The sequence below is a fragment of the Cnephaeus nilssonii genome (assembly GCF_951640355.1).
Source record: "Cnephaeus nilssonii genome assembly, chromosome: 2".
Lineage (NCBI taxonomy): Eukaryota > Metazoa > Chordata > Mammalia > Chiroptera > Vespertilionidae > Cnephaeus > Cnephaeus nilssonii.
In genome coordinates, this window is record NC_137073.1 from 26290145 (window position 1) to 26312684 (window position 22540).

Genomic DNA, 22540 nt, shown 5'->3' on the forward strand with positions numbered 1-22540 from the left:
ACTGGAAGCAAACTGTAAAGGTTAGCAGTGCGTCCGGGAGAAGGAGATGGGAGGAATGATGTAGGCAGAGGAAACACCAGGGAGGGAATTACGGACGTGAGTGAGCATATCACTTTATAGTAACACTAAGTAGATTAAAAAAAAAAGATTCTAAGTAAAGCCTACGGTAGGTAGAGATCCATGGGCCACAGATGGGGTTTTACTGGCCTGTGCATAAAGGTTTTTGAGCCAATATTGAAAAATGACAGATCCTCCCCCAAAAAATCTGGATTTCCTGATTCTTTTGACAACTTGGAAGTGCTTGCAATACTGAGTCTGTATTCCTCTTGGAAAAAGGAGCTGGACAGTGAAACTGCTCAGGTCTGGAGTTGGGGTGTGCACTTGTGGTTTCCTCTCCCAGCACCCTCTACTGTGTCCCTTCTGGCCTTTGAGATGGGGACACATGATCCAGTGTGACAGGGGAGTGGTGGAAGGTGAGGCTGGCAAGAGCTACCTCACTCAGGGCCTCAAACATCATGCTGAGGACCGAGGAGTATGTCCTGGGGCACTAGGGAGCTACTGAAGGCTTTATGTGGCAGGATGACGTGAAATTTGTGCTTTAGAGAGCCCCCATCACTTGACCCCACCGACACACCAAATCAGATCTGGGGATCAGATAGGTCAAGCTTTTAAAATAGATCTCAGCTGTTCACATTTAGGTTAATTATAGTCCTTGTCCATGAGACACTGTCATTCCTCCAAGAACGAATCTGTTATTTTACTTCAATGGATTAAATATTTAATAATCTAATAACTGTCCATGCACCTGTCAGCCAGCCCAAGTGCTATAACATTGACACGAACTTACATCTATTTCTATCTCACCTGTTAATGGGATTCTGCTGTCTTTGCTTATTTATCAACTATTCTTCATCCTAGTAACCTGGCAAAGATGAGATGAGCTTAAAAATCATCTTGTCCTGCTGTTTTTTAAGAACCTCTCTATTCATGGAAAATTCACTGCTTTAGCAAGCGGCCAATTCCAGTTGTTAGCAAGTTGGCCCAGTCCACCGATTCCAGCTGTGCTGTCCGTTAACTTTCTCCCATTCACCTGGAATCTGGTAAACACAGTCTTCATTCAACATGTATTGAGCTCCTGCCTTGGATAAGGCACTGTGGGGAATACAAAGGTGGTTAAGACAAGGTTTTCTGCCCCAGTGGAGTTTTTAGTTTAGAAGCAGAGATAAGACAAATACACAAATAATTATAATACAACTAGAGGCCGAGTGCATGAAATTCTTGCACTGGTAGGGTCCCTCTCGGCTGCCAGCTGCTGGCCGGGGCTTCCCTTCCTTCCCCCCCCCCCCCCCCCCCCGTCGCCTGCCACGCTGGTCAGAGCCTCCCTCCATTCCCCCCAACCCCCGGCCAGCCCCGCCCCCTGGTTGAACTCCCGGTCAAGGGGACAATTTGCATGCTACACTTTTATTATATAGGATGTCAAGAGTGCTGTGTAATATAAGAGAGGAACAAGTTGCCCTAGCCAGCTTGGCTCTGTGGATAGAGCGTCAGACTGCGGACTGAAAGGTCCCAGGTTCGATTCCAGCCAAGGGCACATGCCTGGGTTGCAGGCTCAATCCCCAGTAGGGGGTGTGCAGGAGGCAGCCTATCAATGATTCTCTCTCATCATTGATTTTCTATCTCTCTCTCTCCTTCTCTCTTCCTCTCTGAAATCAATAAAGAAATAAATTTAAAAAAGAGAGAGGAACAAGCAAAGTGTTACTGGAATTCAGAAAGAGAGATGGAGATTAATTCCAGGTAGAGGAATTTGGAAGAGCTTCATGGAGGAGGAACATTGGGGCTGTCCCTTGATGGAGGAAGCGTGATGGCTTTGCAGGTTGGGGAGAGAGGATAGTGCTGTCCAGGGAGAAGGAACAGCATGGACAAAGGTGGGAGAGCACTGGGCTTGTCACACCCAGGGACATGATTATGGGCATAGATTGTCATTGTCTAGGAGTCTAGCTGTAGAAGTTAAAGACAGAGGGGACAAGGGGACTGAGGCCACAGCCCTTCATGGTATAAACTATTTACCTGCCAATCTTTCCTCTTTTCCCTTCATCTTTGCTAATTCTGTCCTCCATCTCCTCCTCCAAGAAGTCTTCTGTACTTCCCCTGGTTGGCGTAGGCGCTTCCGTGAACTCTCAGATTTCCCTGGGTTTACCTCTGTCGCAGATCTTCTCTCTGTCCTGTATTTTCATGACTCTGTTGTAATTGTGGGTTTATATCTTGGTCTCCTCCATCAGACCATGAGCAGTTGAGGGCTAGCATTATAACTTCTATCCTAGCGTATCTTTAATGTGTAGCTCAGTGCTGGCATTTGGTAGGTATGGATATATGTATGGTTGTCAAGTGAGTGAATGCTTCCTACTCTGGTCCTATTACTGTCTATTTCTCTCCTTCATTATCCTGCCCATTGGCCTTAGAACGTGTATTTAGTTCCTTATACTTTGCCCTTTGCTGTCACTCAAAGTCTTCACTTTGCCTTATTCTAGAATATATCCTCATTTAGTGCATTACCTTTGGATTCATATTCCAGCTCCCATACTGGCCAGTCCCACAAAGAGACCATCTGGACAAATCCCATTTATTCAGCCAACCTGCTCTGCTTTGAGCCCCAATTATGATCCCTTGGGCATTTTCCAATCCAACAGTTACTTATTGAGTGCCCACCACATGACGGGAGAGCCCAGTGATGCTCCTGAGTTGACCTAAGTTTGGCTGCACCCTAAATCTCCCAGAAAACAAAGAGGCTGGAGAACATGACAAGTTCCCATGGGGAAGTCTGATGTGTCAACCCGATTAATTCATCCCACGCCACAATTAGATGAGTGTCTGGGTCCCTCAGGCGAGTCCCGATGGCAGCTACCTCTTCCACTGGTCATCGGGAATCTATCTGGGCTCTTTCGAGGGGGAACAAGAGATTGTAATTCTGAAGTGGAACAGAAAGAAATGTAATTGGATCAATGGGCTGTTAATGATGCTATTGAGCAGCTCTCCGCCATTGTGGATGGGCTGGCCATGGAGAACCGGGCCACGCTGTGTGAATGGCCCACTCTGACACAAAGCCTTCTGCAGATTGTAAAGTGCTTTTTGTGTGCATGATCTAGTGTAAATCATTACCGTCCTCCTCGGCCAGAGATGGAGCTTAGGGTGTCAGGGCAGGCTTGCCAGACACTTGGTGGGTCTCTGGGATGGGAAGAAAGATCTGTGTGGGTATTTGTGGTTTGCAGGGCGGTTTCGAGCATCAAACCACCTTGTGTTTATTGCTGTCTGGTTTCTCATGTGGGAGGAATGGGAAGCAAAGTGCCTGCCTCTCCGAGGGGCAATACCTGAGTCAGTTACAGTGCATCTGCTCATGGACTCGTGTGTGCCTGTCACGGAGAGTGAAGTCGAGTTCCAGCAGGTGACGTGGGGGGCTTTCTGCAAGGAATTGATGTGTATAAGATCCCATTTCTACAAAACAGACAGTGACCACCATGCCCCCTTATGTCTATATGTCTGTCTAGAATTAAATGAGGATGGAGAATATATGGAGGATCACAGACTGGGCTGTTTTGTATGGGATTTCAGACAGGACAGGTCACTGGGCACTGCGGTTGAGAGGGGGTCAGGGAAAGCAAGTAAAAATGATTAGGAAATGGAACTGCTCTCTCTCTCTCTCTCTCTCTCTCTCTCTCTCTCTCACACACACACACACACACACACACACACACACAGCATGATTTGGTCACTTTTTTGCATTTATGTAAAACTAGTGACCTGGTACACAGATTCGTGCACATTGAAAGGAAATTAATTAGAAGGTGGTCGGCGAGATGGGACTGGACGAGACAGGCTGCACCCTGGAGCCAACCTCCTGCAGTCCCTCCCTGGTATCTGCGGAGTGAGCAGGGTCCCCCCGGCAGGTGGGGTCCCTCAGCCTGGCCTGCGGGGATTGGGCCAAAAAACAGCTCTCCGACATCCCCCAAGGGATCCTGGAGTGCGAGAGGGCACTCTGCAAAGTTGCTATTATACAGGGTGTGGAATTCAAATGCAAGTGTGCAGTAAACCAGATTCGGGGCCGACAGTGCCCCAGCAACAACATAACCCATGGCTGAAGGTGGAATTGCGTGGCCGTGCGAGGAATTGGGCTCCCTCCTCTCTGGTTTTGGGGTACATCACCCGAGAATCGCCGGTGCCAAGTCACTGTGTTGAGCGTCTGCATCCTGATGGTCAGTGTGCATCATAGCGACTGGTCTCACGGTAGGAGGGACACTTAGCATATTAGCCTTTTATATATAGACTAGAGGCCTGGTGCACGAAATTCGTGCATGGGGGTGTGTGTCCCTCAGCCCAGCCTGCACCCTTTCCAATCTGGGACCCCTCGAGGGATGTCTGACTGCCCGTTTAGGCCTGATCCCAGTAGGATTGGGCCTAAACGAGCAGTCGGACATCCCTTTCACCATCCAGGACTGCTGGCTCCCAACTGCTCGCCTGCCTGCCTTCCTGATTGCCCCTAACCGCTTCTGCCTGCCAGCCTGATCACCCCCTAACTACTCCCCTGCCAGTCTGATTAATGCCTAACTGCTCCACTGCCAGCCTGTTTGCCCCTAACTGCCCTCCCCTGCAGGCCTGGTCAACCCTAACTGCCCTCACCTGCAGGCCTGGTCACCCCTAACTGCCCTCCCCTGCAGGCCTGGTCCCCCCCAACTGCTCTCCCCTGCAGGCCTGGGTCCCCCCCAACTGCCATTCCCTGCAGGCCTGGTCACCCCCAATTTCCCTCCTCTGCCAGCCTGGTCACCCCTAACTGCCCTCCCCTGCAGGCTTGATTGCCCCCATCTGCCCTCCCTTGCAGGCCTGGTCCCTCCCAACTGCCTTCCCCTGCTGGCCATCTTGTGGTGGCCATCTTGGGTCCACATGGGGACAGCCATCTTTGACCACATGGGGGCAGCCATCTTGTGTGTTGGAGTGATGGTCAATTTGCATATTACTCTTTTATTAGATAGGATTAACATGTGCATGGACACATGTGTAAGGTAAATAATTGAAAAAACCCCATAAGGTAATTAAGTGATGTTATTTTTATTCACATAACATGTATTAGTGACAAACTCTGTGCCAGGCACTGTGCATGGTGTGGGTGATGCAGTGACGAGACCCAGGGCCCATCCTTTAGAAAGTACTTTGTAATCTATCAAAGTGCAATACAAACTACTGGTGTGGTTTTCATTCCTGGCTGCACATCAGAGTTGCCACGGGAGCTTTACACAATTACTGATGCTGGGGGCTTGCAGGGAGGGGTGGGAGACACCCCAGACCAACTAAATCTGAATCTGGAGTCTGGGCACCTGAGTTTAAAAAGAATCTTTCCTAATGTGAGGGTTGAGAACACTGTCTGAGGACCTGTGTTCTAATACCTTAAGACATTATTTTAGGCCACAATATCTATTAATAACTTTAGGCTAGCCTTTCGCAAGGCTTTTATTTATTTAACAAAATGCTCGAGCAGTTTTGGCCCTGTGGGGGCGGTCCCTGAATGCCTGTACAGTGCTGTCATTACAAGGCTGCTGAGCTAAAGGGGGGACTCGGGAGGAGGCTCAAGGATGGAGGCAGACTAAGAAGGGCATGGCCTGACCTCACGGCCCCTCCCCATGGGCTTCTGAGTCCCTGTCATCTTTTTTAGGCTGGGTGGCATTCAGATAAAAGCAGAGCCTCCTTGGCCTGCTCTTACCCAGCGGAAGCAGTGAGGTTCTGAACTTAATTGTTCTGAACTTAATCCATCCATCTACCATCCATCCCTCCTCTAAGATGCCGGCATTTCCTAATGAATTGTTTGCCAACTTAAAAAACACACATGTCGCTTAAGGAGACTCAACAGGTGAAGCCCAGTAATTAAGGATCTCTGCAGGAGGGAGCTGAAGGCAGCAGCTGGCTCTCTTTAACTGTGCCATTAGTCAGCCCACCTGCACAGGAACGGACGGATGGCACCGATCATGCCGCCCACCCAGAGGACTGGGCCATCCTCCTTCTCAGGATTCTCCCTGCCGCCTTTCAGGGCTATGGAGGAGCAGGTGCAGGGCGGGGCAGTGCTGAGGCAAGCAGGCACCTGGGATGCAAAATGGAAGTTGCACTCACCCTGCAGGGAAGCATTTCAAGACAGGGAAGGCAGAGTCTGCCGGCCTATTGAGACTTAGGCTCGAACTCCTGGAATATCACTTCCTTGAGATTGTATTGGACAGAACCAATTACATGGCCATCTCAGATTCAAGAGGGTGGAGAAATAGACTCCTTACTGGGAAGAACAGCAAAGTCGGATTAGAAAGGGGTGTGCCTGTCAGGGTGGGATGAATCACTGTAATTCGTACTTGTAACTCACAAGTACTCTCAAGACTGATCATTGCTACTTTCTAGTCCACAGGCAGTCCTTGTGGCAATGCAGAACAGGCGACAGTGTGAAGAGTGACTTTGTCTGTATGGGCTTATTTATGTGGCTAGTGATGGATCAGTGGGAGAAGCCACAGATGTGCAAAATCCCCTGAGATTCTCAGGTGCCTCTAATTTGCATTTTCATAATGCATATATAGAAATTCAGCCTCCTCGTTGTCCTTGTTCCTTCTTTTGACCCAGCTGGTATGTCCCAAGGGTGTCTGCATTAGCCCTGGTTGCTTTTATACTTCTACCTATTTCTCTGCCTCTCTCCGTCTTTCTGTGTTACTACATTATTACGACACAAGTGTCATAGAGTTCCTGGTTACTTTAGTCCTGGGCAGGCCATTCTTCATGATAGTCCCTTGGTTTCTTCCAACTGTGCCCAAGTCATACTGTGCATCTCCAACCCACATCTGGCAAACAACTACCGTATTTTCCGGCGTATAAGACGACTGGGCGTAAAGAAGATTTTCCTGGGTTGAAAAGTCGTCTTATACACCAGAAAATACGGTAAATATTTACATACTGTGATCTCCTGTAGATCCTATTGGTCTTACACCAACTTCTATGATTTTTCAATGTCTTAGTATTTTTGGTATTAGCCGGCTTTTCCGCAGGTAATTAGGTCTATCTATTTAAAAAGTATTATTAAACCCGAGTACTCTAATCGCCTTTAGATCTTTATTAAAAAATCACTTTCTTAGTGAGTCCTTCCCTAACCCTACTATTTAAAATTTAAATTCCTCCAGCCAGTTCCAGCCCCCTCTTTTTATTTTTTCTCTCCATAGTACTTAACTCCAACTAGCATTCTATATGTTGTACTTGTTTATAGTCTGTCTCTTCTCTTCTACAATGCAAGCTCCATGAAGGTAGGGAGTGTTTGTATGTTTGGGTTACTGTCATAGACTCAGCACCCAGAAAAGTGCCTGGCTCATAGTAGATAACTCAACAAATATGTATTAAATGAATGGATAAATCACTTCTATCTGTTTTGAACTATTCATATCTATCTCTATTTTGTCTATATCTGCCTATCTCCATCCAGGCATTCATCCATGCATCCACTCATGCATGCATGCATGCATGCATCCACTCATCCATCCACCCACTCATCCAATTCATCCACTCATCCATCCATCCATCCATCCACCCACTCATCCATCCATCTACCATCCATCCATCCTTGCATCCATCCACCTAGCCATCCATCTATCCATCTGTTCAATCATCCATCCATCCATCCATCCATCCATCACCCTTCCATCCATCCATCCATCCATCCACCCACTCATCCATCCATCTACCCATCCAACCATCCATCCATCCATCCACCCACCCACCCACCCACCCACCCACCCACCCATTCATTTACCCATCCATCAATCTAGTGAGCCTGCCTGTTTAACACATAGTACGGCTTAAATAATGACCAGAAGAACTGACAACTCAGAGCAGATCAATTAATATCAGAGTATCTGTGGCTTTGCAGGCTCCTCATTCTTGCTGAGGGTTTATCTTTGAGGTGAGGGAAGTCTGTGGTGAACATAAAGGCAATTCCTCAGCTAGACAGAGCCCAGGTCCTGCTACATCTGAGAGGTATCATTAGGGAGCAAAAACTCTTTCATGCCTAGAGCTTTAAAAAGCGGAAACCGTGAACATTAGAGAATTTCTTATTTTAATCTGAGATGCTTTAGAGTTGGGGGGCTGGGAGGGTCATTGCAGGAGGGTAAGATTCATTCCACCTTTATGTCATCCTGAGGAGATCTGTGAGTTGTCTTCTGCCCTTGTACACTTCTCCATTTTTAAATGTTTGCTGAGGGATTTGTGTGTGTGTGTTTGTGTGTGTGTGTGTGCGTGTGTGACTTTTGGTTGTCACTCAATGAGGCAAAGCGAGAGAAAAATACTTTCAGATCATTTGCCAAGGGCAGTGCTGGTTTAAGGTAAGAAATGGGGAGGGGTCTCTATTCTACCTCAAGTCACTGGTAGCTGTAATCTGCCTCCTGGGGCTCCTTCTCTGTGGTTGCAGCCCTGAGAGCAGAGACACAGCAGGTGCCCACGGCTGTATCTGATCAAACCATCCTTTTGTTTGGCTCACACAGTGTTGATTTTATTTTACTTTTTCTTTTGAACTGTCAGGCTCATCAAACATCAACATTGGTCTATGCAGGGCTCCAGTGCAAGAAAGAGTTGACGTAGCAGGCATTGAATACTGGCTTCCTTTTTAAAGGAGCCTGGAATTTCAAAAGTTACACCTGGTTGTTGTGCATACATAACCAGTTCACAATAAAACCTCTGCACTGTGAGTCTGAAGTGGGCTTCCCTAGCAGAAGCACTGCACACACGTCGCTGAGTTTTGTTGGAGGAAGAGCATGTTCAGTGTGATCCCCGGAGATGGAGCGGGGGGATGTTGCAGGCCTGTGCATGGATTCCTCCGATCATGGCTGGTGTGCTCTTTCCCCCTTATTGGTCCTTGTCATAAACTACAGTGAGTACAGTTGCCTCTCAGTCTTAGGTGCTGGTCTTCCTAGCACATCACTGACTGTCTGTTTTATTTATTTGTTGTGAGTTTCATCTCCTTTTATCCCCACACCTCACTCCCATTCATTCATATTCACTAAAGGGGCCACCATTTTGTGCTTAACATATATCTTTTTGTTTGTGTATGTTCTTGCAGCATGTGTAATTTTTTTGGTGCAATATATATACATATGTATATTTCTATTTTTCTATCCTATCCTATGTAATTAAAGCCTAATATGCTAAGTGTCGGGTCGTCCATTCAACCAATCAAAGCGTAATATGTTAATGATATGCTAAGGCCGCTCAACTGCTTGCTATGACGTGCACTGACCACCAGGGAGCAGACAGTTGACTGGTTGACCAGTCGCTATGACGTGCACTGACCACCAGGGGGCAGACGCTCTGACCATTAGGTTAGCTTGCTGCTGGGGTCCGGCCGATTGGAACTGAGTGAGATGGGCCAGACACACCCTGGAGCCCTCCCACCGTTCCTCCCTGGCTGGCCAACCTCCTGCATCCCTCTCTGGCCCCAATCGTGCACCAGTGGGGTCCCTCAGGGGATATTGGGAGCCAGTTTCGGCCCGATCCTGTTGGCCAGGCCGAGGAACCCCACTGGGCCTCTGGTTGAGATATAATTGGCATATAACATTGTGTAAGGTAAGGTAGGACACATCAATTTGATGCACTTACACATTACAAAATTATTATCACCATGGTGTTAGTTAACACCTCTATCATGTCACATAATTGCCATTTCTTTCATATATATATATATATATATATATATATATATATATATATATATATATTAGAGGCCCAGTGCACAATATTCATGCATTGCGGGTGGGGGGTCCCTTAGCCCGGTCTGCATCCTCTCCAATTCGGGGGATGTCCGACTGCCGGTTTAGGGCCTAAACCGGCAGTTGAACATCCCTCTCGCAATCCGGGACCGCTGGCTCCTAACCACTCAACTGCCTGCCTGCCTGATTGCCTCTAACCACTCTGCCTGCCTGCCTGATGCCCCTAACTTCTCTCCCCTGCCTGCCTGATCCCCCTAACTGCTTTCCCCTGCTGGCCTGATCCCCTAACTGCTCTCTCCTGCTGGCCTGATCCCCATAACTGCTCTCCCTTGCCAACCTGATTGCCCCTAACCATCTCTGCTTCTGCCCTGCCACTGTGGCTTTGTCTGGAAGGACGTCTGGAAGGTTGTCCCAAAGATGTCTGGTCTAATTAGCATATTACCCTTTTATTAGTATAGCTATTAGAGGCCCAGTGCACGGGATTCGTGCACTGGTCGGGGGCATGGCCTGTGGGGATCAGCCCACTGTGGGAGCAGCCGCTCATCCCAGTCTACCGAGCGGTGCTCCCACTGTGGGAGTGCACTGACCACTGGGGCAGCTCCTGCGTTGAGCATCTGCCTCCTAGTGGTCAGTGCACGTCATAGCAAGCAGTTGAGCGGCCTTAGCTTATTATTAGCATATTATGCTTTGGTTGGTTGAACAGACGACCTGACATTTAGCATATTAGGCTTTTATTATATAGGATGGAATATGACTTTGAATCAATATCTTACTTATTCTATATCTTAAATTATCATACAGTACAGTTGTCTCTCTCTTTTTGTTTTGGTAGATGGATCCATGAATTTTAACACATTGTAGATTCATGTAACTATTACCGGCACAATCAGGATACTGAACACTTTCATCACCCCAAAGAACTTCTTTGTGTTAGTTCTTCCTTTATTGTCACACTCTCTCCCACTCATAAACCCTGGCAACTGTTGATCTGTCTGTCTTCCCCACTATAATTTTTTTTTTTTTAGGAACGTCATATAAATGGGTTCATATGGTATTATTTGCGATTGGCTTCTTTCACTCAGGACAACACATTTGAGATTCATCCAGGTTGTTGCCTATGTCAGCTGTTTCTTTTTCTCTTTTTGCTGAGTAGTATTCTGTGGAAGGGATGTTTGTTTATCCACTCTCTCACTGAAGGATATTTGGATTGTCTCCAGTTTTTGGTGATTATGAATGACACTGCTATACACATTTCTGTATCTATGTACAGGTTTTTGTATGAGCATAAGTTTTCATTTCTTTAGAACACTCAGGAGTGGGGTTACTGGGCCATATCATAAATGTATGTTTAACTTTATAAGAAATTGCCACACTATTTTACAGAGTGGCTGAGCCATTCTTCATTCCCATCAGCAATGTGTGAGAATTTCTAATTGTGCTGCGTGTTTGCCAGCACTGAGTGTTGTCAGGGGAGCCTGTGTCTTTTGAGGGTGCCCCCTCCAAGTTTTATTTTTAGTCATAATATAAAGAGCACAAATCTCACATAGACAGCTTGATATATGTGCAGATCCCTGCTTAATCACCACCGAGATGAAGATGAAGAACATTTCCAGCACTGTAGAAATCTTCCTTGTGGACTCTTAAAGTCTGTCATCCTCAGAGGGAACTACTGTAATGATCTCTAAAACTATTGATTACTTTTGTCTGATTTTGAACTTCATTAAAGAAATCACCTAGTATGTTCTCTTTGTTTCTGGTTTCTTTTGCTGAATATTTTGTCTAAGAGGTCATCCATGTTGCATATAGTTGTGGTTTTTCCATCTTCATTGCTATATAGTATTCCATTATATGGATATACCTCTATTTGTTAACAACTGGCTGTTGCATATTTGGGGGATATTATGAATTAAACTGCTGTGAACATACTTGTACATGTGTCTTGGTGACACACTCATTTCTCTTGAATACACTTCCAGGAATGGAATTGCTGGGTCATAGTTTTTATATTTGGCTTTAGTATATACTACCAAACAATATTCCAAAGTGCTTGTATCAATGTACTCTCCTATTGTGTACACTTAAAAAAAAATTGATTTGTGTGAAATTGTACTAATGACCGCATATTGTTTTTCACTTACCCTCCCCCCTCACATTATAGTTGTAGGTCCATCTCTACGGCTGTATGTCACTTCTAACATTCCATAGTGTTCATTCATCCACCTTTACTTGCCTTCTTCCCCAGTGATGGACACCCTTGTGCCTCTGACTTCCTGCAACCACAGTAACGTTGCAGTGATTATCTTCGTAAATGTCCTGGTAAGGAGTCTGGTGAGAATTTCTTGCAAAACCATTGGTCATTGGGTCTGCGCCTCTTACTCTGATAAATAGCAATACCAGTGTCCACTCCCACCAGCTGTTCCTGAAGGTTCTGCATCCCACATTCCTGCCAATACTTGTCCTTTTTGAACTTTGTCAGCATAGTAGGTGTAAATATCTCATTAATATTTCAATTTGCATTTCTTTGCATACAAATACATTTTAGCATCTCTTTGTATATTTAATGTTTATGTGTATGAGCCATAGGTTCCATTAAATCAGGGTTTCTCAACCTTGACACTGTTGACTTATTTGTGTCGGGGGCAGGCTGTCCTGGTCATGTAGGATTTTTAGCACCATCCCTGGCTATGTAGCAGTAGCACCTTCCCCCTAGTTGTGACAACCAAAGGTGTTTGTAGACATTGACCATTGTCCTCTGACAGCAAAAGTGCCCCCAGTTGAGAATCAGTGCTGTAAAGGGACCAGAGTGAAGCAGACACTAATTAAATGTAAAATATCCAAAGGTATAGGCCACAGAGTTGAGCATTCAGAGTTAGAGGCAGATGGAAATCTGGTTACAGGCATATGGAATCTCTGACCTAACTAGATTCCAGTGGCATCAAGATCTGGGGTTGCTGTCCCCCACATTCTACTTATCTCCCAGTGCCCATTGATTTTGATTTAGAGATTTTCAGCCTGAGAACCAGGCCAACCCGGTGAACAGTGACACGCAGGGGACACTGGTGTAGGGAACTGAGGCCAGGTTAGTGGGAAGTATCAGGGTGGGCAGCCAGAGGGAGATTCCAGCTGCGGTTGAGGAGCAATGAGAAAGCTGTGAGTCGAGAAGCAGTGCACTCCATCAGAGCCCATGATGGCCTCAGAGTGCAAAGCTGGGTGGATCGGAGCCTTGAGTGAGCAGCCTGAAATAGGCAGGGAAAGTGGCCCTGCACTTCTTAAGGGCCTGGGAGGCTTGCTGTTGAGAATGCCAGTTGCCCCACTAGCCTTCTTTTCTCTTCCCTGAACATTATGAGGTTGTTCCTGCCTCAATGCTGTGACACATTATGTTTATTTTGCCTCAAATGTTCTTCCTTTAGTGCTCAAGATAGCCAGATCCTTCTTATCACTTAGGACTTGGGTTAGCTATCATTATAGACCTATTGTTTACTGCCATATTCACAGCCATGAGAACAGTGCTAAATGGGTTATGAATTTACCATGTTCATCATTTATTGGATAAAGAAATTTGTTGAGCTTAAGAAACTTCCTTAAGATTACACATCAATTAAATGGAGAGCTGGGATTTGAACTCAGAGGTCATGTCTTCAAAGTCATGGTCTTATCATTATACTATATTTAACCTCCATCTGTTAAATGGATGATAACTTGTCCAAATTAGCAAATATTCAACTTGGAGTTGGGCAATGCCCTAGACATTGGACACAGTGTGGAGGAAGAAGGCAAAGGTCTGGCTTCATGGAACCCACAGTCTAGTCAGATTGGCTGACCTGCAAGGAGACAATGACCATAGAATGTGATGAGTGCTGTGACAGGAGGTGAACCTGGTGAGTAGGACTTGGCCAGGCTGGAAGAGTAGGGGATGATGAAGAGGACTGTTCTATGAAGAGAGACATTGCATGTGAGAAGAACCTAATGACTTTGAGGAGCAGAAAGAAATAGATCTTTGGAGGGTAAAGGAATTATTGGGGGTGGTTGAGGATGGGGGTGCAGGAGATAAGGACTCTAGGGACAGAGAATTTGAACTTTATCCTAAGGGTACTAATCTGCATCAATGACTCAGGTGGGATATTGAAGACACCAGGGTTAGGGTTTTTCTATGTGGATCTTATTTGACTTCGTAACCCAAGTACCAACCACAGGCTTTGATGGAGTTTATTAGCCAGGTGATCACACCAGGCTAGCCACAGGAATGGAGTTAATTAACTAACCACTTAATTAATTACTTAATCAATCAATATATCATATAACTAAACAATTAGTTAAATAATTTGGTATTGAGTTCCTAATATATATCACACACTGTTCTAGGTGATTGGGGATGCAGCATTGAATGAAAAAGCAAGATGTTGCCATCATAGATCTTGCATATCACTGCAGGCAAGAGAGTAAATGTTTAAGTAAAATGTGCAGTATGTTAGATGGTATGTGCTGTGGGAAAGGATAACGCAGGAAAGGGTACTGGGGGATAGCAGAGAGGATAGGTGTTCATAGAATTAAATAGGGCAGGAGAGAAGTTCTCACCGAGAAGGTGACATTTGAGCAAAGTCCAAAGGGAAATTGGGTGGAGTTCAGGTATAAATGACCTTGAAGCGACCTTGACATGTTTCAGAAGCACCAAGAGACTGGTGGGGCTGGAGTGTCATGAGCCCAGGGTGAGTCTTAGAGATGAGGTCTGACAGAAAGAAGCCCACCATCTCTGCACCTTGAAGGTGAGCATCCCCAAAGCCCCCTGGAAACTGTCCAAGGTTGTCCAGTCTGGCCACTGTCAGCTGAAGCAGCTGGTGCTGACTGGCAGGTATTACATGCCTCCAGCTCAGGTTCCCAGCCAGGGTGGCTTAACTCAGATTAAGTCCTTGATTTAATACAAGGTTTGTGTCCTATGTGCTTAAGGAAATGGCTTGATTTAACTGTTGAATCTATAAATTGACCTTTCAGTTGGGGGGTTTTCTTTTAATCTTTCCATTAGATCTAAAGATGCTAACTCTGTTTGCAGAGGAGTAGATACTGTTGTACCTCAAAGACTTACGCATCTGTATGAACAGCCCCATGGGGATTCAGTTTACTTGGGCTAACCTTCAGAGAAGCCCTAACTGTTCTGGCATAGCTCTTTCCCTTGCAGTGTATATTACATACATATAAAAGTATGAAGAACCCAAAGTACTTTAAAGGAGGGAGAGCAGTAATTTGGCCATTCAGTTGTGGGAAGAAATTTATCGAACAACTATCATGTGCCAGACGCTATTTTGGGTGTTGAGGATAGGACAGTGAACAACATAGATACAAATCTTGACCTTATAGGCTTACATTCTAGTAGGGTGGTGGGAAGAAGAGACAATTTAAAAATAAAATTATGTTATATGTTAGATGGTAGAAAGAGCTGTGAAGAAAAAGAAAATGGGGTGGGCCAGAGGGGATTTATGGGGGAAAAAAGGGGGACATATGTAACGCTTTCAACAATAAAGAATTATTTAAAAAAAGAAAAAGAAAACAGGGCCAGGGCATGTTGGGAGTAGTGGGGTTCCAATTTAAAATAGGATGGTTAGATAAGGGTTAATATCCAAAATTTATAAAGAATGCATATATCTGAACACCAAAAACAAAACAAAACACACACACACACACTCTCACACACACACACAAACACAAAACCACAGAACAATCCATTTTAAAAACGGACAGAAGACCTAAGTAGACATTTCTTCAAAGAGGACACACTGACGGCCAAAAGATATATGAAAAGATGCTCAACATCACTAATCATGAGAGGGATGCACCTCACACCTGTCAGAATGGCTATCATCAATAAATCAACAAACAATAAGTGTTGGTGAGGATGGGGAGAAAAGGGAACTCACTGTTGGTGGGATTGCAAATTGGCGCAGCCCCTATGAAGGTTTCTCAAAAAATTAAAAATAGAACTACCTATGACCCAGCAATTCCACTTCTGCACATTTGTCTGAAGAAATGCAAAATACTAATTTGAAAAGATACTAGTATATGCACCCCTGTTCATTGCCCCATTATTTATAATTGCCAAGATATGAAAGCAACCTAAGTGCTCAGTAAAAGATGATTGGATAAAGAAGATTTGGTACATATATACAATGGAATATTGTTCAGCCATAAGAAAGAAAAAAATCTTACCACTTGTGATAAGTTGGATGGACCCAGAGTATATTATGCTAAGGTAAAATAAATCAGACAGAGAAAGACAAATATTATATGATTTCACTTATATGTGGAATCTAAAGAACAAAATAAACACATAAACAAAACAGAAACAGACTTATAAATACAGAGAACAAACTGAGGGTTGCCAGATGGGAGGGGGGTTAGAGGGATTGAGTGAAAAAGGGGACGGGATTAAGAAGTACAAATTGGTAGTTACAGAATAGTCACGGGGGTGTAAAGTACAGCATAGGGAATATAGTTAATAATATTTTAATAACTCTATATGGTGTCGGGGGGTATTGGAAATATCAGGGGAAACACTTTGTAAAGTATATGATTGTCTATCCACTGTGCTGTGCACCTGAAACTAATGTAAGATAATATTGAATGTCAATTGTAATTGAAAAATTTAATAGAGTAATAAAATAGGGTGGTCAACATTTTTGTTGTAACAAAGGAAATTATTGGGAAAATTGGTGAAATATGGATAAGGTTTATGGATTAGATAATAGTATTAAGTCAGCATAAATTTTCTGACTTCATGTAGTAGTTATCCAAGGAAATGACTTTGGTCTTAGAAAATAGACAACGAAGTTTTTAGTTGTAAAGGAATATCATGACCTCAACTCACTCTCAAGTGGCTCAGAAAAAAATACAAGTATATATATATATATATATATATATATATATATATATATATATATATATAGAGAGAGAGAGAGAGAGAGAGAGAGAGAGAGAGAGAGAGGAAAGATGATATAGCTTGTGTGGGAAAATCTTCACTGTTTTGGGGAACTAGATGAAAAAGGTATATGAGGATTCTTTATATGAATCTTACAACTTTCCGGTTAGTGTGAAATTATTTCGAAACCTAAACATTTTACAAAACGAAGCCAGCAAAATGGTTGGGGGCCACCACAATTTTTCATGCTCATTTCTCACCGCTCTGCTCTTCCCTGTTCAACACTGAAGCTTGACTGAATTATGTGTAACCAACCCTCTTCTCTTCTTCCCATCCCCCCAACTCACCAACATGCCTTTTCACAATTTCTTACATTTGTTTTCTCTTTTTCTTTTTCTTCCTGGAAAACTCCTATTCAACCTTTAAAGCCCTCATCTGTGAAAACTTCTTTTTGTCATCTCCTACTTACCCCACAGGGAATATAAAAAAACAACAACCCTTCCTCTTTATCTTGTTTTTCTTTATATTACTGCATGGGAAACACATTAATGCTTTTATTTTGGATTTGGTTATAAGTCCTTTTACCTTTTCTTTCTGACTGTGAGTATATGGATCTTATGCAAGGGCTGGGTCCCATTCACCTTCCCATTCCAGCCTAGCCTGTGCCCAGCCCAGAGGAGAGGCTCAGGAGAAGATTGTTGAAGTGAATTGAAGGGTCTGGTTGGAGAGCAGGAGCCTGGGGAAGGGATGTCACAGGGTAAGGAGGGATCCTGATGGAGCCACCTAGCTGTCAGCTCCGTAAGCAGAAAGACCTTTCTGTGGAGATAGATACTGACACATCTGCAGTCGAGGCAAAACTGTCTAGGGAATCTTACAGGGCAGGGAGACATTTGCAGAAGATTTACATCCCAGGGAGGGCTGACAGTGACTGGGTGTGTGACAGGGACAGGGAGGGGCCGGGATAAAATAATGGGTAGAATTATGACCTAGCTTGGTCTAAAAATAAACTGATAGTGGGATATTGACCAGTTAGCCTTTTCCATTAAATGGTCGTGACTTCTTTTGACCAAAATCACAGGAGCTCAGGGCTGAACAGAAGCTCACAAGTCATTAGTCCAAAACTCCTGGAGTACTCGCACCCCTCATTACTCTGATGCCCCTGGGTTTAAGCTCGGGGAATCTGACCCTGAATATTAACCTTCCAAGTGGAATGGGGAATACAAGACTGTTAACAGACCCATTTCCGTCTCACTGGGTGCCCGGGGAACTGATATTCTTTGTTGTACGTGACACAATTTTCAGTCCATGAAGCTATTGATAGACTGTAGTTCAAGTCAGGGTTTTCCCCAACGTTTGGAGACTCAGGCACAAATTGATGAGAACAGAGTAGGGTCCTGTGGGGTCTGGAACAGTCTGCTGATGAGGGAGAAGTGGATGCTGTAGAATGCAGCAGCATGGTGAATAAAAGGAAAGAGTCTTAGAGACAGAGAACTTGGGGCATGCGTGCATGCGCCACAGCCCCGTCACTCACCAGCTGTGATATGGGGAGAGTCAGTGTACCTACCTCAAAGGGTGTTTGTGTGAGGATTAAATGAGTTAATGCCTGTAACATGCTTAGTGTAGTGCCTGACACATAGTAAGTGCTCCATAAATTCAGTTAATAATAAAAATCTAATAAAAGAGTAAAGATAACATGTCTCATTTTTTGATATGTCTCTCCTACTGGTCCATGAGCACTTCTGAGCAGGGCCCGTGTCTCATTTCCCTGTGACACTCCTCACCCTCCACAAGGGCTGGTGCACAGAAGGCGCTTGGTAAATGCATTTCTGGAACTGCGTTAGACCCACCATCCTGTAGCCCAGGTTTTGTTTCCAGGAAGGGCACTGTGGTTCTCTCTGGTTCACAGGTGTATTCTGAGCACCTCGCATGGCAGCTGGCACATAGTAGGCACTTAAACACTTGTTGACTAGTAGAGGAATACATGAAAGGGGCAGTAAGTGTGGTTTCTGAGAGGAGTCCACAGTAATGCCACATGCATGCTGCAGAGACTAGGCAGGGCTGCTGGCCACACTGGGGCTCTTTCTGGGATAATGCTGACAACTCATAGAGCAGCCACCAGCTATGAGCACTCCCCCTCTCTAAAAAGCAATCAATAAAAAAAATATATAAGATGCAAGTGAGCCCCAGAACCAAGCTTTTTCAAAATTCTGTAAGCCAATAAATCTCATTTTTTTGCTTAATCCATTTTGAGTTGGGGTTCCCATCAATTGCAACAAATAGAGTCCTAACCAATACACGTTCAACTCTAAAACAAAAAACCTCTGAATGATGCTTTATAACTTAATTTTGAGGGGCCCTTGGGGTTTTGGTTTTGGACAAATTATTCAAGGGTTTATGCCTTTCTGATTCATATTCTTGACATTTTCTGCTATTCTTTGATGTTTATTTATTTAAAAAATGTTTTTAAATAAATATTTTAAAAATATTTAAATAAATGTTTAAATAAATGTTTTTAAATAAACGTTTTTTAAAAAATGTTTTAGAGAAGAAGGGAGAGGGAGAGAGAGATAGAAACTTCAATGATGAGAGAGAAATATTGATCAGCTGCCTCCTGCATGCTCCCTACTGGGGATCAAGCCCGCAACCTGGACATGTACCCTGATTGGGAATGGAACCATGACCTCCTGATTTGTAGGTCGACACTCAGCCATGGAGCCACACTGGCCGGGCTGATGTTTGTTTCTTGATCATGAGTCCTTTCTTACATATGCTGTAAGGTTTCAAAAATCTAAGCAAATATTTAGCCTGGACCCATGATTTCTCTTCTTAAAAATCTTGTGTGTGTGTGTGTGTGTGTGTGTGTGTGTGTGTGTGTGTGTGTGTGTATGTGTATTGAAATATTTCCTTTTGCCAGAAATCTAAATTTAGAAATACAGGAAAACATGAGGGGAAAAAAATCCAGTGAGGTCCTATCTGACCCAAACTAGTTAACATTTCCCCTAAATTCTCTCCCAACTTTTCTTGTCCTTGCACAGATGATTGGATTACACTCTACAAGTAGTTTGGCATATTGCTTCAGATTGTTTTTGCAAAGTTAATACATGCACATGACATAAGATGTAAAAGATACCGCGGGCTCTGGTGCACCTGGCATTTTCCACTCAGTGGTTAGTCTTGGAAAGGTTTCTCTGTCAGTTCAGAGAGAGCCGCCTTCTTCCTCTGTGCTGTGGATGCGCCAGAGATCATGAAGCAAACCCCTTTTGTGGGGCGCTTAGTTTGTTTGCAGGTTTTGAGCCATTATAAGCCAGTGCTGCACGTCTTTGTGCACGAAGCTTTTGTGCTAGTTCCAAAGGATGCTCTGTCTGAAAAGAAAGAACGGGGTCAAATGGCAGGAACCCTTTTTACAGCCCCCGGTGCCATTGTGGAATTACCTTGCCAAAGGACGGCCACCCTTGCTGCTCCTTCCTGTCGCAAATGAAAACGCTATGCATGTGTGTGTTTTTAATGTTTGTTTGGCACCAAGATCAGTGCCTGCCACATAATAAGTGCTTAATATGTCAGATGTTATTACTGCTGCTATTATTATTTTTTTTCTCTTACTCTACTCACTTTTTTTCTGCCTCATTAGTATCATTTGAGAACCTACTGTCAGTCTTTCCATTATGCAACCCTCTCCGCCAAGCACAGGGACTGTGATCTAGGAAACAGATTTTTTCCTCTGAATTTTTAAGAAATGTTCTTCTCTCCTCTCAGGACATAATTCTGAAAAAGAAACAGTGATACTCCCTTGGGTAGGTTGTGATCTAAAATATGACTTTCTCCCAAGTTTCTGGTTGCTTTAGGGCCAAGCTTTAGGGCCCAGTCAAAATCCCAGGTCATTAGCACAGAGCCTGGCACATCATGGTACTTAATATTTGAATGAATGAATGATTGAATGTTGGGTTCTTTGATCAATATCTCCACTAGTGAACTGTAAGCTCAATGAGGAATGGGACCATTCTTTCTTCTGGTTTCTTTCTTAGCAAAAACATGTATTGAGTATTTGTTAAATAAATAAATGGATAAATCCAGGTGTCTGGATTGCTACTAAACTAGTTATAAAACAATCCTCGCATGGGAACTCAATCCAAATTTGGCTGCCTCTTCAGCATCATCACCTGCGAACCTTTTAACAATTGCTAACAGATTTCCAGGGACCACATACAGTCACTATAATAGAAACTACTAGGAATGGGGTCTGGATTCTATACTGGGAAACCTCCCCTGGTGATCCCAATGTAGCCAACTTTGCAGAAGAAGATCACGGACCAGTGCTTGGGGGACCACTGGCATTTCCTACCCCAGTAGCCCATTACATTATTTTTTTATTTCTGAAGTGGCCTCTTGGCTGCTCTGTGGGTGATCTTATCTGCGAGTACATACTATTTCACTCTGATAAGCCACCCTGACTCTCCAGCAGCTTCCCCAGGCTTTAATCCTATTAATAAACCTGTCCCCTGGCCTCTGAGGATGTGCCCTTTATATCTTGCCCGTTAAGGCTGCAGCAAACAGCTTTTCCTAGCATTCCACCACAACTCAGTTTTATTACAAAGTTTTGCTCTCTTTTGGAAAAATAGACTTGATGCCTATGATTTCAATCACCAGGCTCTTGCTGGCCAAATGGCTCATCTAGTGTTTTTATGGGGCTCTAGAGATCTCACCATATTGTGGAAGTAGCAGGCCAGGAAGGCATTAGCATTGGGCCATCCCTTTTGTGTGCAGATGGTGTGCTGGGGCTTGTTACAGGTATTTACATCCATAGCGGTATTGTTATTACACTTTTCAGGTGAAGAGACTGAGGTCAGAGAGATGACAAATGGTCCAAGGATACGGGTTAGCAATGTTACTGGTTCAAAGTCAATGTGCCCAATGCTTCAAAAGGCCAATATTCAGAATGTCAGAGTTTGGAGTAAGGAAAGGTTTGTTGATTGAGAAGGGGCCAGCTCAAGAAGGTGGGGGCCGTAGAGGTCCCTCAAACCCATCTTCCGACAGCCCAGAATTCAGGCTTCTTTTATGTCAAGGGAAGAGAGAACGGGCAGGGCAAGAGGGGATCGATAACCAAAGACCTCTGGGTGCCAACAGGGATTCAAGGAAAGGCAGATTTAGATTTCTACATCTCTAAATCCCTTTGTTCCTGGTCATTGACCACTGCTGATGGGAGTCTGGTTTGCATATAGACTCCTGCATATATTTCATAAACAGTCATTATTTTGTACATATTTTCTGGAGAGGCACTTTCTTACAAAAACTCAAGCCTCAAGCAGAATTCCTCTGATAATTAGCATACCAGGCATTTAGCTCTGCTCCAGCAGGAGTACTCTTGAATGTCAGGATTTAAACCCAGGCCTGTAAGATTCCAAAATCCCAGCTGGGAGCCCTGGGAGGGCCAGAATGTGCAGGTTGAAAGGGGGCTGGGCAACATGCAGGGCCAGATCTGTTGTGAAGGAGATGGATCCTGGGCCAGGAGAGACTGAGTGGGTGAGCTGAGTGGGGGGGGGGGGGGGTCCCTGAGTCTGTCACACCAGGATGGGAAGTAATAAAGGGCTCCTGAGACTTTGCGTGGGAAGGAAGGCGCGGTGAAAAGCACTTTGGCAGCAGTCTGTAGGCTGCTCAGGATCATAATTTGTCACCAGCTAAGCTTGCCATTTAATTCAACCATCCAACAAACATTTATCGAGTTTCCTCTTGTGTGCAGGAAGTGGGGGGTGCTGGGAAAACAAGGCGGAAAAGGTCCCTGCTATTTTGGAGCATACATAATACTATATTAATAATCATTATAATCATAGCAGCCAACAGTCATGGAGCACTTAAGTGCTAGGCACAGTTTTAA

At 44.4% G+C, this 22540-nt stretch overlaps 1 pseudogene across 1 annotated transcript in view; it reads right to left on the minus strand.

Annotated features, from left to right (window-relative positions):
• Positions 1 to 21470, minus strand: part of LOC307110438 (small ribosomal subunit protein uS5m-like) — a 53900-nt pseudogene extending 32430 nt beyond the window's left edge. The window contains exon 1 of the transcript in view: positions 21372 to 21470. The product of the transcript in view is annotated as a small ribosomal subunit protein uS5m-like (transcript). The remainder of the gene's footprint in view (positions 1 to 21371) is intronic.
• Positions 21471 to 22540: the final 1070 nt, after the last annotated feature.